This window comes from Panthera leo, chromosome A2, assembly GCF_018350215.1.
Source record: "Panthera leo isolate Ple1 chromosome A2, P.leo_Ple1_pat1.1, whole genome shotgun sequence".
Lineage (NCBI taxonomy): Eukaryota > Metazoa > Chordata > Mammalia > Carnivora > Felidae > Panthera > Panthera leo.
In genome coordinates this window covers 145578705-145594389 of record NC_056680.1, presented here as the reverse complement: position 1 = coordinate 145594389, position 15685 = coordinate 145578705, and positions in this window count along the sequence as shown.

Sequence of the window (15685 nt, the reverse complement as noted above, 5' to 3'; positions counted from 1 at the left end):
GTAAAGCTGAGTAAAGGGGTAGGGAGTGGTGGGGGGGGGGGGTATGTTGCTGTTTAGCTAAGTCATCAGGTCTTACCGGGGAGGTCATATTTAACCAGAGACCTGAGTGTCTTGCTCATTTTGGGCTGCTGTGACAATAGCATCAACTGGGTGGCCTAACAATAGACTTTTATGTGTCACAGTTTTGGATACTGGAAATCTGAGATCAGGGAGCCAGCAGGGTAGGCTTCTTGGTGAGAACGCCCTTCCCCGTTTCAGACAGCTGCCTTCTTGCTACGTCCTTACATGGCGGGGGGTGGGGTGGGGGGGAGCAGGGAGAGATCATTTCTCGTGTGTCTTCTCTTGCAAGGGCACTAATTCTCCACCCTCGTGACCAAATCACTCCCAAAAGGTCCCATTTACAAATACTGTCACATTGGGAATTAGGGTTTCAACACAGAAGTCCTGGGGGAACACGAACGTTCAGTCTGTAGCACTGAATGAAGTAAGGAAGGGCCTTCCAGGCACCGGGAACTGCACTTTCGGAGGCCTGACGTGAGCCATGTCAGAGGAACAGCTCCGTTGGCTGCAGGGTTGATGCTGGAGCAGAGCAGCCAGCGAAGGAAAGAGCGTTCAGAAATGAAGTGGGAGAGGTACCACAGAAGGCCTACGTGGTGGGCACTTGGGATTTGATTCCCAGTGGCATGGGGGAGCCTGTCTCCAGAGGGAAAGATGTGCTAGGACTTCTCATTCCTAAAAGGTCACTTTGGATGCTGTGGGGCTGGGGTCGGGGGCCAGGAGTGGATGTGTGCCGTGGTCTAGGTGAGAGGTGGTGGCTGAGAAGACTGGGTTGGTAGCAGTGGGGGTTGTAAGAGGTGGTTGGACTGGGGACACTGAAGGTAGAGCCGGTACCTTTTGCTGAGAGATCCGTTGTGGGGTGTGACCTGACCCCAACGTTACAGGGTTACGAGGTGGGCCTTTGGGTGATTCGGCTTCTATCTGAGGGTCATAAGAGTGGGGTCCTCGTGATGGGATTGGTGTCCATGTAAGAAGAGGAGCGACCAGAGCTCTCTCCCCTCGTGCCCCGTGAGGACACAGTGAGAAGGCGGCCACCCGCACAAGAAGAGAGCGCTCACCAGGGCCCAACGCTGCTGGCGCCCTGATCTTGGACTCCATGCCTCCAGAACTGGGAGAAATAAGTTCATGTTGTTTAAGCTAGCCAGACTGCGGTGTTCTGTTACAGCAGCCCAAGATGAAACCCCTTCCCTTCCGATTTATTTCTTTCGTGAGCTATGCACGCCAGGTGTACAAAACTAAGTAATTAAATTCAAACGCTACAGCGGTGTGTAAGGTTTAAGTAAAAGTTTACTTTTCTCCCTCCAGAAGTAACCCCTTTGAGGTATCCATTTGAAAGCTTGGGTTTTATTCTACTAGACCCATGGTTTCTTTTTTAAAAAAAATTTTTTTTACGTGTATTTTTTCATTTTGAGAGAGAGAGAACAGCAGAGGGGCAGAGAGGGAGAGGAAGAGAGAGAAGCCCAAGCAGGCTCCGCGCTGTCGGCACAGAGCCTGACATGGGGCTCAGACTCACAAACTGTTGAGGTCATGACGTGAGCCGAAACCAAGAGTTGGACGCTTAACCAACTGAGCCACCCAGGCGCCCCTAGACCTGTGCCGTCTAATGAGGCAGCCATTTGCCACTTGTGGCTTTTCAAATTTACTCAATTACAATTAAGTACAACTAAACACTCAATTCCTCAGTCATACATACCGGCTATGTTTCGGGTGTTCAGTAGCCATGACTAGCTGCAACCGTGTTGGACAGAATAGACAGCATTTCCATCATCACAGAATGTGCTATCGAATGGCACTGTTTTAGATGAATTCTATTCATATACAAATGTGTGTGTGTGTTATATATACGTGCATGCACACACACATACACATATCTGTGCAGTTGGCATAATATTGTACATACTCTTCTGCAATTTGTTTTTTCCACCTAACAGAGAAACTGTTAATTTGGTGTGATCCACACACAGCATCATGCCAGGAAAATTTTAAAACAGGGTGCATAATCAAACATAGAGTTTTAGTGCATTAAAAATCTTTTAATTTCAGATTTTAGAGGTAATCGCAACACATCCTAATGCTTGTTCCAGTTTTAACTAAACAAATTAATTTTGGAAATCGTCCACTCAGCCTTGGGTATGTAAAGAAAGAAGGTTCAGAAGCTGTAGTTTGAGCTTAATCTACCGTGTAGATTGACATACACACCTGCGTGCGCGCACACACACACACACACACACACACTCACACACTTCCTGTTATTTCTGTTTTGTAACAGGGATTATAACCTTCTCCTGTTTAGTATGCTCACTATTCAGTAGACCAGCACTGTCCAAAATGGTAGCCACTAGGCACATGTGGTTATTTAAATTGAAATTAAACATTTAGTTCCTCAGTTGCACTAGCCACATTTCAGATGTCCATTAGCCACGTGTGGCTGGTGGATAGCGTGGATCTGGAACGTTGTCATTTCACGGAAGAAACTTTCTTCAAGGGGTGCCTGGGTGGCTCAGTCGGTTAAGCGTCCGACTTCGGCTCAGGTCACGATCTCGCGGTCCGTGGGTTCGAGCCCCGCGTCGGGCTCTGTGCTGACGGCTCAGAGCCTGGAGCCTGTTTCGGATTCTGTGTCTCCCCCTCTCTGACCCTCCCCTGTTCATGCTCTGTCTCTCCCTGTCTCAAAAATAAATAAAAAGGTTAAAAAAAAAAAAAGAAACTTTCTTCAAGTCCATTTCTCATTTAAATGCAGTGATTTTTCCACAGGTAGAGGGTGGGGGACTCTGTCCAGGAGGATGTCTGAGAATTTGTGGAAGTGACTGGAGAGCTCGCGCTTCCATGCCCTTCCCGGTCAAGATTCTCATGCTCCCCTTTGAAGACGCATGTCCTCCTACTATCTTTGAGAATTAGTGTTCCGTAGTAAGTTAATTGTGGGAAAGAATATTGGTACTGATAGCATTGCAAGGTTAGAATATTATTTTGATAATTGGCAACGCATACACGCTATTAAACTGCATCTATACACACAGTAGGTGTCACTGCTCAACTTGCGATAGAAAGTGTTTAGTAACAAACTGTTCAGTTACTGTGGGTGCTGACAACGTATTATGTTCAAACTTTTTAAATCGAGAAAAGAATAGACTATTGGAAATGCACCCTTTTGTGGAAAATAGATGTATTTATGTTGACATTTATGTTAGGAAATATGTAATCTGGACAGATTCATAGGAAACAGGAAGAATAGTTCCCTGTGGGAATGGAGATGGTGTAAGAGGGAGACAGGTATGATAGAATGACTTTTTTGCTCTCTGCCCTTTCTTTATGTACCTTGTGACTATGTGCTTATGTTAATACAAAAATTAATAAATAAAATGAAGGAAAAAAACAAAATACATCCTTAAAATGTGCGGGATACAGAATAGATGGTTTAGGAGGTAAGGGTCACTTAGCACAGAAGGAATTACATAGATTTATAGGAGCAGAGGGCTGGTCTGAAGTTTCACGTGACCATCAGATGAAACCTCGTGAGGCCTCCTGGCATGCCAGGACCCGGGCTAGGCAGACCATTTCTCACAGGCTGGTTATTTTGCAGTAATTAAAGCTGTTTGCAACTGTTTTATTACATATAACTTAATACATTTTAGGAGAAAAAAATACTCATAGTACTGAACTATTTTTTTTCCACGCAACCTCTCTTAACTCGCATGGAACACGGCTTAGGAAATGCTGATTTAAACTCTTGGAAATAATTATCCCAGAAAGATGAGGTTGAAAAGAAGTTGTTCCAGGTCTGGGGCACCCTGCTTCATTTACAGTCTTTCAGGAAGATGAATACTGGTGTTAATTGAGTTTAATTTGAATAGGGACATACCACAGCTTATTCAGCACACGGCGCCCACATAAAAGTCACACACACACTGAACATGGACTTGGTCATCGACACTGCCCGGTCCTTTGCTTACAGCCTCTGTCAGGGACCTCCATCCTTTGCTTACAGCCACTGTCAGGGACCAAGAGGTGGGACAGTCCAACAATGTGGGGCGTGGGCACAAGGGACAAACCTCCTTTCCTCCACCATCACGTCTCCATATTTCAGCTTCCAGGTGACTGTGACATCAAAAATGGAGTGCCCAGATAGTCAAAACCAAGTGTTAGGTTTTGAAAACAGAATCCTGTAGTTCAGCAGAATTGATCTTCTTCTATGAAAGCAAGTGGCTGGGATTTGTGCTTTTTCAGGAAAGCAAACTAAGGGAAAACTAGTTAAGGAAAAATTATGCCCTAAACTACAAGCGTTACAAAGGAAATCTTGTTTGGGGCACCTGGGTGGCTCAGTCGGTTGAGTGTCTGACTTCCGCTCGGGTCATGATCTCACGGTCTGTGAGTTCGAGCCCCGCGTCTGGCTCTGTACTGACAGCTCGGATCCTGGAGCCTGCTTCAGATTCTGTGTCTCCCTCTCTCTCTCCCCTCCCCCGTTCATGCTCTGTCTGTCTGTCAAAAATAAACATTAAAAAAAAAAAAAAACCCAAAAAACCAAAGGAAATCTTGTTTGTGGTGGGAGTTTGAGGCAATGACTTCCCAAAGGCAAGGATAATTTTCAAAATACTGAATGACCGGCACAGCACAGGAGTTCACACATTCAGAATAGATGCCAGCCTTGCACAACTGGTGTGGCCGTACCAGTGTGTACAGGCTGAGTGTCATTCCTGCCGGACAACAAAGCCATTCAAGACGAGAAATGAGCCATTACTGGGTTTTGCGGCCAAGCCTGCGGGTTGTCCCCTCAGTGTCCATAACACCCATCTTTATAGAGTCACTAGTTGATATGGGGGTGCTTGGCTGCTTTATGGCCATATGACTAAATTCTCGTTAGTGGGAGGCATATTATCATGTGGTCTTTTCTAGAACCTTCCTTAAGGGACAGTATGTGTCCCCCCCTCTGCCCTCTCTTTATTTATGCCTTTCCCATTCCGCTTCCTAGAATGTGGATGCCGCCATCTTGAGCCACGGAGTTGACGTCACAGCAGTAAAATAAGTAGAGGGCCACACTCGCTGAGAAAGAAAGAAACTTCTCCTGTTTAGGTCACAACTACTTTGGGCTTGAAGACACCCTCAGCCCAACCTAATTCTAACTATTGTGGGTCCCTCATCTCCTAGGCAAATTCAATTTTATTTAAACTCTTAACACTCCTGTGAACTTGGTATTCTTGTTCCTTGGTAAGGGATTAGGAGACGGAGGTTGAATAAAAACGAAGAAACTTGCCCACGTATCAGAGCCAGCATTTGAATCCATGTCTGATCTTTCTGACTTCAGATCGCCAGGAGCTTAATCCTTGCTTTAGTAATTAATGTGGAACATAAAGGGCATGTGGCACATGGTTTTGTAACATTCATGCTTTGGCAGAGCCCCAATTTTGTGGATTTTTTTCAAAAAGACGTTGGGTTTTTCAGAGAAATTCATTTGTGGCTTTTTGAAACTGACAAACATGTTAACTGTTTCTCAGTCAATAATACTTATCAGAAAAGCGTTTCTTCTTAATTTCAAAGAAAGCCGTGTTGTTCCTCTCATTTCCAGTGTTTGCTTCATTGTCATTTGCTAATTAGGACATTTCTATGAAAAGAGGATATTTCGAAGAGAAACTGTGATTCAGTTTCTTCAGTTCTATCTACACCGAAGGAAATTTCAAGAAAATTTGGGATTTTTTTTTTAGAATTCTCATCACTGTGCAGCAACTGCAGAACATTCCCCACCCCCATTTCTATTACGTGATAATGTAGAAATTAGGATGTTAGTGGGATGAAGGTTCTGAATTATTCGGATTGTCACATGGGGGCAGCCTCCACAGCCAGCCTTTCTGCACAATTTAGACAGGAGAACAGAGACGCGAGGTGGCTGTGTGCCATGCGCGGGGCGAGGGTGGAGTGGGCAGGCTGGCAGCCGATGCCAGGAGCGCAGGGGCGAACCAGCAGGTCTGGGGAGGCTGGTAAAGCAGGTGCGGTGCAAACAATGAGTTGGCAGCAGAACCTGCAGTAGGTGGGGGACCTTGACCTGCTGCCGGGGCTCCCGGTGGTGCCCTGGGCGATGCTTCAAGTCCATTCATTTTTACGGTCTCACAGTGGACACTTAATTGGTCAGAACAGCAGTGTCTTGAGTGTATTCCTGGGAACGCTGTACCTGCAGGATTTGCCGTGTAAAAAAGAATTCTGGGAAAATGCCGTGTTCTAATACCTCTCTTGGAAATTCACAGCATGCTTTTAGCATTTTAAAAGTCTAAGGTGAGAAATCTATTCTTCTTGATTTAACCCAGTTTCTGAAACTTCCTTGAAAATAGAAATTGTACTTTTTTTTTTTTTTTTTTAAATACAGCATCCTGTGGAGACTGCTTCATGATTCTTTTGGTAAGCGGTTAGCAGTGGCCTTGGAAGTGGCTGCTTGGGCAGGTTGAATTCCTGAGAAAATGTAGGATTTGCATCTAACCACATGGGACTTTTCTTGGCATCCTCTTTGCTCTTATTTGCTGGTCCATATTCTCGAAAGCGTCGTGCATCTCTGCTGGTATCGAGTTCATGGCAGCAAAACTCTAATGCTTGAAAGGCCCGTTTAGGTCATGTAATCGTGCCTCTTCATTTGCTGCCTCAGAAGAGGTTAAGTCATTTGCCAGAGTCCCAAACAGCTAGTAAGTGAGCATGGGGCCAGGGTCTCTTCATGTGCCATTACTTGGTTCCTAGTGGAAATTACTGGACTTAGTTCCTTACTTTCAAGCCTTTTTTTTAGTGCTTCCTCCTGATTGGGATGGATAAGAGCAAAAGAACTGACGTTTGATGCCTGTCAAGGTTTGGCATTGGAATAAAAATGAGCAGAAGAGGGAGTGCCTGGGGAGGCATGGATGCTGCTCAGTAAAAGAAGTGCCACAGAGGAAACCCAAAAACCCGGATCAGGACTGCTGTGAATAATCATTTTATTTGTGTGGCTAAGAACGACTTACACCAAGCTCTGTCTGCAAGAGAATGCGGAAAGTGGATTACTTCTGGGTGGCCCCTAAGCGAGAACAAATGAACAGCTGAACAGACAGTGCCGCGGCTGTCGCCATACTTTACAGATCAGCAGCGCTTTGAGCCCATCGGGCGCTGCTCATTAACCGCCATGTTTTTCGTGGCGTGAAGGGTTTGGAAAGAATGATTTTTGAAATTTCTCTTCCTAAGGCCAAGAGGATTGACATCATTAGGGCCCACATTATGATTTTGCTTTAATTTAGATTTTCTTTCTTTCATGGTGAACTTATTAGACCCTTATTCATTAATTGCTATATGAAATTGGATTCTTTTATTATACAAGAGGTTTTTTTTTGTTTTATTTATTGTCATAATTTCACCTGTCATAAATTTTTGTGGCAGTAATTTTGAGTGTTCTCTTTTTTTAAAATATTTATTTTGAGAGAGAGAGAGAGCGAGCGAGCATACACTCGTGCACATGCAAGGGAGGGGCAGAGAGGGAGGAAGAGAGAGAACCTCAAGCAGGCTCCATGCTGTCAGCACAGAGCCCAATGCAGGGCTCGATCTCAAACCTTTTGTGAGATCGTGACCAGAGCCGAAATCAAGAGTTAGACGCTTAACCAACGGAACCACCCAGGCGCCCCAATTTTGAGTATTATGTTTTTATGAACCACTGTCTACAGTCTTAAATTTTAGAGAAAAATAATAAAGCCACAGTATTTTCTCCTGTTTGAACTGGAGTAATTCTTCTGTCAGAAGGGAGAAGGTTAATGAAAGATCATTTTGATTGAGTAGGCCTGACAACTCTTGCTTGAACTTTGTTACTTAACTGCTCCTCTGTCTTTGAATTGCTCTGATTATTATTAGGTTCTTTTTTATTTGGGTGGACATCTGCCTTACGACGAGTTTGGCCTGTGTTCTTGGTTTTGTCCTACAGCCCTATTCAGGGAGAGAGGTCGGAAACCCTACTGCATATGTATATTCTATACGTTGTGGTTTTTAAAAAAATTTTTTTAGTGTTTATTTTTTGAGAGAGACAGAATTCGAGTAGGGGAGGGGTAGAGAGAGAGGGAGACACAGAATCTGAAGCAGGCTCCAGGCTCCAAGCTGTCGGCACAGAGCCCCACGTAGGGCTCAAACCTACGAACTGTGAGATCATGACCTGAGCCAAAGTTGGATGTTTAACTGACGAGACACCCAGGACCCCCTGTATATTCTATACATTCTGACTTAATTTTATAACAAGGCTGGCAGGTGGGTATCTTTCACCTCCCTTTTACAGATAAAGTAACAGATTCAGAGACTGAAGATCCTGAATGATTTTAGAGACCAAATGAGTTGCCAGGGCCATGATATAACAAGTAATAGCTGACTGTCTGTCAGTAGTGGCCCTTCAAGTGGGAGAAGGGGGCAGGATGATACCTGATGGAACAAGGTTCATGTTCCTCATTGCTATGCAGAAAATCTCTTCATCTCCCAAATCTAGCCTACACCTGAAATAGGATGGATGGTAGGGACAGGAAGGTTTGCCTGCTTGTCTTGTGCACACCTGTTTCCTTTATCCTCTTCCCTGGAAATGTTACCAAACTTCACAGGGGTTTCCCATGACAGCTGGTTAATTGTAATGTCAATTGAAGCCTTTTTAACGTAATATAGACTCATTGAGTCTATATAGGGAAATCAAATGATATTCAGACTCTGCGAGTACTTGCCAGGTCTCAATAAATACTTGTTGAAGTATCAAGTGGTGGCCTTTGAAATCGGAAGATACGGGTATCTGTGGGAATGCCATCTCCTCTACCAGGCACAGCTGGCATGCATCTACCTGAAGAGCTCCTGAGGCCGGCGTTGGATTGAGGCAGCATGGCTGGAGTAGTACCTAATGATCCCTAATCAAAAAGTGGGGGAAGCAAAGTCACACAGTAAAAGCTGGGTTGAGTGTCAAGTTGGAAGGAAAAAATTCCACATGGATCAGAATCAGTAGGAACTGGAATTAAGAATAAATTCCAATGCGAGAAGCTGTGGTGGGTGAGTAACGCAGGTCTGAAGGTGTGTAGATGGGTTTAATGTGAGCAGACCGTCCTTCTAGGTGTATCCCCTAGAGAAACTTTGGAACATGTACCTAAAGAGACAAGTTCAGGAAGACCCCATCCTTAAGCTTTTATTTATGCAGACATAAGTATAAAAATATGAAGATATCCATGGGATGGGTAAACACCAAAAAGTTAGGATAGTGGTTTGAGCTGAGCCCTCCATTTGTTGTTGTTGTTGTTGTTGTTGTTAATGCATAATTTAATTGTCCTAAGTTAAGCATCTAGAATCCTGTACTCAGCAGATATGTGTTTTGTGTGTGTGTTTGTTCTCTTAGCTGATGAGGCTGATGGAAACACAGAGTAGGAAGGAGTCAGAGAGAACATCAGGTCTCTCCTTTTGTAGATGATGAAGCAGCGATGCAGGGGTGAACATTCCAGGTTGCTAGCGGTAGGACTGGGAATAAGAGCCAGGCTTTTCTGACTGCTGTCCAGGCCCCTCTGCACCACACCGTACATGATCTCTTAATGAAGGCTCTTTTCTGTAAACCCGTGTACTGGTACCATGCCCCTAGCCCTTTGTAGTCCTCCATTAGAGCACGTTTGTGGACTCTGGTGTTTTAAGGTATAAGTTTCTAAATTATAGCAACTGCATAGCTCACCAAGCCCTGAGTGTGTTTTTCTTCTGTGAAAATGTCTTAGGGTCTATCCACATTTCATTTTTTCCTCCAAGATGTTTTATATTTTTTTTAATTAGAAACAAACAACTTTTTAATAAAAAAATCTTATAAGCCCCAACTTTACATGGATTATTTGTCCTAAAAAAGCTTTGTAGGACGAATTCTTAAAAGTTGTCAATAATTAAATAATTTCAACAGGAAAAATCTTAGGGATTCTCAGCCCTCAAGCTGACATTCATTTGTGGTAACACAACATTAAGTTCAGTTAGAAATTGACATAATTGCTTCAAGGAGTAGCATAGTTACCACAATATGACCTAAAAAGGCATTGTACGTTCTCTATAATATGGTTCTTTGTCAGTTTTTCTTGAACTCCTTTGTAGCTATTGCACACCCAGAGTCTAAGGCCACAGTAAAACACAAAACTGCCTAATTTGGCACAGAATATCAACCTTTCTTAAATTGTGTTTAATGCAAAAACAATGGAGTATATAGACAAATTAAACCAGTGAAAACAGGGGCGCCTGGGTGGCTCAGTCGGTTAAGTGTCTTGACTTGGGCTCGGGTCATGATCTCACAGCTTGTGAGTTCGAGCCCCATGTTGGGCTCTGTGCTGACGGTTCAGAGCCTGAAGCCTGCTTTGGATTCTGTGTCTCCCTCTCTCTGCTCCTCTCCCGCTCACGCTGTCTCTTCTCTCCTTCAAAAATGAATGAACATGAAAAAAAATTAAAAATAAATCAATGAAAACAATGTATTGCAGGTTAAGTGTAGGTTAAATGCCAGGGACTAGTGTTGTGAACTAATGAGCCCCAAGTGCTGTGGAATGAGAACTTCTGTACCACACGCTCCACTTCTAAAGTCACAGTGATGTTCACTAATGACTTAGGTCCTGTGGCGCCCAGCTGGTCCTCAGGTGCTGCATACACAAGTCATTCTTCTTAAATGCTAAGAAGTGCCATATACCGAAAATTGCATTATTAGAGGAAGCTGCCTGTAAAGCAGCTCTCAACCCAAGGGAATATATGGGTGTGTTAGAAATGGAAACAGGTGCACGTGCATGTGTGTGCGTGTGTGGTGTGGCTGGGTCGATGGAAAAAAAGAAAAGAAAACCAGCGTGTTAACAACTTCTTAAAGAGGGGCGTGCAAGTAAACCCCTCTTTCCCTTTCCTCTGCCTTTGTCCTCAGCCCTGAGATTTATCAGTTTGATTTCATTCACAGTCACTGAAGGTTTTTCCTTCTGATAAGCATTGATGCCTTTTTGTAGCGTAGAATGAGTGACTGATGCATTGTTTGGCCAGCTCATAATCAGTGGTGAGTAGTGTCCAACATCGTATTTCTAAATAACGATCCTCCTTCAGTATTCTGTAGTCTTCTTCTGTCCCAGGTTCACTTAAAATTTCGATGACTGACTGCTTCTAGCCAAAGAAATCATCCCTCAGCTGGTTCTGCCTGGGTAAACTGAAACATCATTGGGATATTTCTGTTTTATTCAGTGTGATACTACTCTGATGCTTAAAATAGTTTGGGTGTAATTCTTTCTGCACTTGGGGAATGGTGGTGGTCTTTATTTTGATTCAAGTAGCAATAGTAATTTTCAGGACACGAGATACACAAAAGTGAAACAGTGTATTTCACATATTTTCATAGTAAAATGTTGTTTTGTGAAGGTGAATGACAAGCTGATTTGTTGCATTTCCTCAAGCACATTAGTCTGAAGGCTGTGCTCTCAGATGTCTCCTCTTTTTTCTCTCCCTTTTGTCAGCAGATGGCGTATTACCGTTCCCTCTCACTTCTGTTTTCTTCGCCTTTTTATTCCCCTCTTTCCTCCTCCTCTTCCTCCCTTGCCAACCCCCACCTTGGCAAACATTTGTCACAAGAATGGATGCTGTTATGAAAAAAAAAAAAAACAAAACAAAAAAGTCTGGCTGTGACATGTTGTCTTTTCAAAAGTACAAGAAAGAAAGGAGGAAACAGGTTTTCATTGCTTCGGGCATAATACAGCTGGCTAATTTTCTCTGCTAACACTTTATTAGAGGAACACTTGTTCCCCTTTAGAGCGGATCTGACATTTTTTTGTTACAGTTATGTTTGCTTTTATATTTCTATCATGTTGTTTTGCATGCACATAGCGCCTCTTTTCCCTTTTAGGTGGATGGGCCCTTTCATTAATTTTACGTGTTTTTACCTATTTATTTAGTAATTTTTTTAGTGTTTTATTATTGTGAGAGAAAGAGAGTGCGCACGCTCGCACAAGTAGGGGAGGGGCAGAGAGAGGGAGACACAGAATCCGAAGCCAGCTCCAGGCTCCGAGCTGTCCGCGCAGCTTGAACGGACACGGATGCAGGGCTTGAACCCACGGACTGCGAGATTATGACCCGAACTGAAGTTGGGTGCTTAACCGACTGAGCCACCCAGGCACCCCAGTTTTATGTGTTTTTAAATACAGAACTTTTTCCACAGGAAAATCCTTTGATGTACAGATAAATAGATTAAAATACATTTGCACTTAATTTTGGGAGTAAAACTCCTGTGACAGTGATTGGGGCTGTCGTGAACATGAGGTACACGGTGGAGAATACGTACAACTTAATGAGAGGCTGTTAATGACTGGAAGAGGGTTCATTAATATGCGTTGTAAAACTAGGCTGTATGTGGAATGTGTGAGGGAGCTAATTAAATATTCTAAGGAATCCTACGAACCCCATATTCCTTCTATTCTTTTCTTATTCTTTCTGCCAACAGTAAATATCAAATGTTTCCAGAACGGATACTGCATAAAGAGCAGGTACACGGAATTGTCTGTGCTCTCAAAGGATGCAGCCTTACTGAATGTAATTTGGGAGTCCACTTTCCTCCTTTAGGAAGAATGGTACAGTGAGCCCAGTTTAATCTTTAACGTATTATTACCACCGTCTCTGCTTGCGTAAATCCCAGTTGCAACACAGCGCCTTCTTTCTGATTATCTTCGTTCTATTCCTACCCCTCTTCACTCACCCACCTACCTCCAAAGCAAAGCGATCTCCGGCTCCTCTGAACACCCGTAGCATTTGTGCATACCTGCTTTTTGACCTTGTCACTTCCTACTTTGTAGCATAGTTACTAACAGCTGTTGGACGGAAAGCATCTTGATCCCCAGTAGTTCTGAGCACAATGCCCTGAACGGAAATGCTGCCCACTATTTGACTTATTGAATGCGTATTGGATATTAACTTTATAAGTGCTTTGGCTCCTAGAATCAGTCAGACCTGGGTTTGAAACTCAGCTCTGCGATTCTGGCCAAGCCTTAACTGCTCTGAATTTCAGTTTCCTAATCTGCAAAGTATATGTGATAATGACTGCTTGGTAGAGATGTTGTAGGGATAGGAAGCAGTGGTGTAGGTAAAACACAGTGCTTGGGGCATAGTAGATGCGCAGTTTTCTAGATGTGTACCCACATGTCCTCCCCGGACACAACACGCACACACACACGCATACACACACACACAGTGTATGTGTGCATGTGCAAGATGCTAGGCGCTCAGAGACCAAAGCACACAAGTCCTGTGCTCATGTTGCTTAAAGAAGAAATGAAACCATACAGGGTGCAGAATTGTGGTTCTGTTGGGGCAGTGGAGAGGGTGTACCATGGGAGTTCATGGGTTTCTCCCAGAGAAAGGATGGATATGGTTTAGGGAAAGTGTTAATGCAAAAGATGGCAACTGTGCAGAAGGTAGGAGAATGGGTAGGGCTTGAATGAATGTTACTGAAGGCTAGAGAGGAAGATACGTACTTGAAAAGATTTGTCTCTTCAAAAACTATTGTTGTGCAGTAGAACTTCCTGGTCAAGGACTGAGATTGGAGATGAATGTCTCTACTCATCTGCCGGTATTTTTCTCAGAAACTTGCATGCCTATATGGGCTTTCCGATGACCCACCTACTCCTTTTGGTCCAAGTGTGGTAGTTGCCACCAGGCATGTTGGAAACGATAAAATAGTTCAGTAGCAACTTCGCCAGCGTTCTAAATTTGGTAGTTGATAGCACTGTATTGGGTGCCTTTCCCATGGGCATGGAGAAGGGGAAAATGAACTTGGTAACTGCCTGTAAAAAATACATCAGCAGGAAGGTTTTCAGCTTAATGGTGATAAAATAAAATATAATACAGAATAGCTCCCTAGTCCTTTCCATACACAGATTTTTCTAAATGCTTTGAAGTAGATGGGGGATAAAAGAAGCCTGTAATACTAAACCGTCCAAAAATGAAATCAAATGCTTTATGCCTGTTGGGTATTGTTATCACCCAAATTCAAGTGCGGACCTTAATGTAGAGTCTACAGTCGATAAAGTTAACACTAGTGATCCCATTTGGCACAGAGAACTACCGCTCAGACTGCTGAATCCATTAAGTAATGGAATCGGGTTTAACTGTTCCCCTCAGAGGTTGAAAATCTTCACAATGAGGAAAAACCACCCATACGCACAATAGGAATGTATTCGAGTCCTTACCTAAGGGCACTGTGACTGCAGTCTCCTTGGAAAAATTTTAGGAGTGGTCTGAGCTCAGTTGAGTTGTGTTGTTCGGCCTCTGCTTTTCCTCAGCCACAGCTGGGCTGTGCTGCTGCAGGGAGGGCTGGAGGAGCTGGAGAGGGACGCAAGAGAGCGTCTCATAGACCCGTCTACTTCAGAGCTAGAAAACCGGTGACACGTGGCTATATAGAAGTCTCTTTAGCAGCTACTGCATTTGAGTTCAGGTACTTCTTTGATGTTGGGAGATGTCCGGTATATGTTACAGCAGTGAGGTTCCACCGACCCCATTACTGATCCTGTAGCCAGGAAGGGGCTGATCTCTCCTGGCTATTCGCCCTCTTTGCCCCACCTTCAAATGCCTCTCCATTTCTTAGACTGTTTAAATCGGACATTGGGAAGAATTTATTTTTCCTCAGGCTTCGCAATCCTGTTTTGGTTGTAAAACAAAGTCAGAAACAAGAGCCTGGAGGTGTGTGCTCTAGGGTTATGGTGCTGTTCCTGTCAATTACTTGCTGTATGATTGTAGGTAACTCAGTTTCTAAATACTTGTGTTTGCTCATTAGTGAAATGAACCTATCTCACTAGAGAACATAGATTTGTAACCTGGAATCCATAGATGGCCTTCTGTGAAACTACATATGTAGTTACATATTTTTGAAGCCCTTACCCTTTTTTTGGATTCTCAGAGGAGTCTGTGAACTCCTCTTCCCCACATTAATCTCTCTGCCTTGGAAGTTATTGTGAATTTGGTAAAAGATAATAGGTAAAAAGAGCTTTAGTAATCTGAAAAACATCATTTCAAGTAGATTAGAATCACTCTCTGCTGAGACCATCTAATTCATATTTCCTCTCTTTTGGAACTCCTCAATAAACACATCTGTTTTCTTGTAGTACCTCCCTTCTTCCCTCCTCATCTCTTCCATCTTTCCAGTTGTGGAAGATCTAGAATGGAAATCTGAGTACAGTTTTCCAGGCTTCAACACTTGTCAGACCTTTAGTTCAGTCTCAGACTTACTTTCCCTGACTGTGCTGTTTCAGCTTCTGCCAGTGCTTTGGAATGTGCTGAAAACTGACTTTAGGGTCTTCAGTTTCCATAATATTCTTCTCGTTGCTTCTGCATTGGTGGTACTTCAGCCCCACATTGATATAGAGAAAAGACTAATTTCCTTTTTTTTAATCCTTTGAAAAAGATACCTTCAGCTGCTTACCCCATTTGAACTTATTACATATTCTCTTAAGTATATGAGCTTATCTTTTGTCAGCCAGAAACAGAAAGTAGAAAAAATCACCCTAGATTTCTTTCATAAGACTCTTGCGTTCTAACCCAGATATAGGGGGAGATATAGGGGTGTCTGGGTTGAACATCGACTCTTGATTTTGGCTCAGGTCACGCTCTCACGGTCATGAGATTGAGCCATGTGTCAGGGTCTGTGCTGATA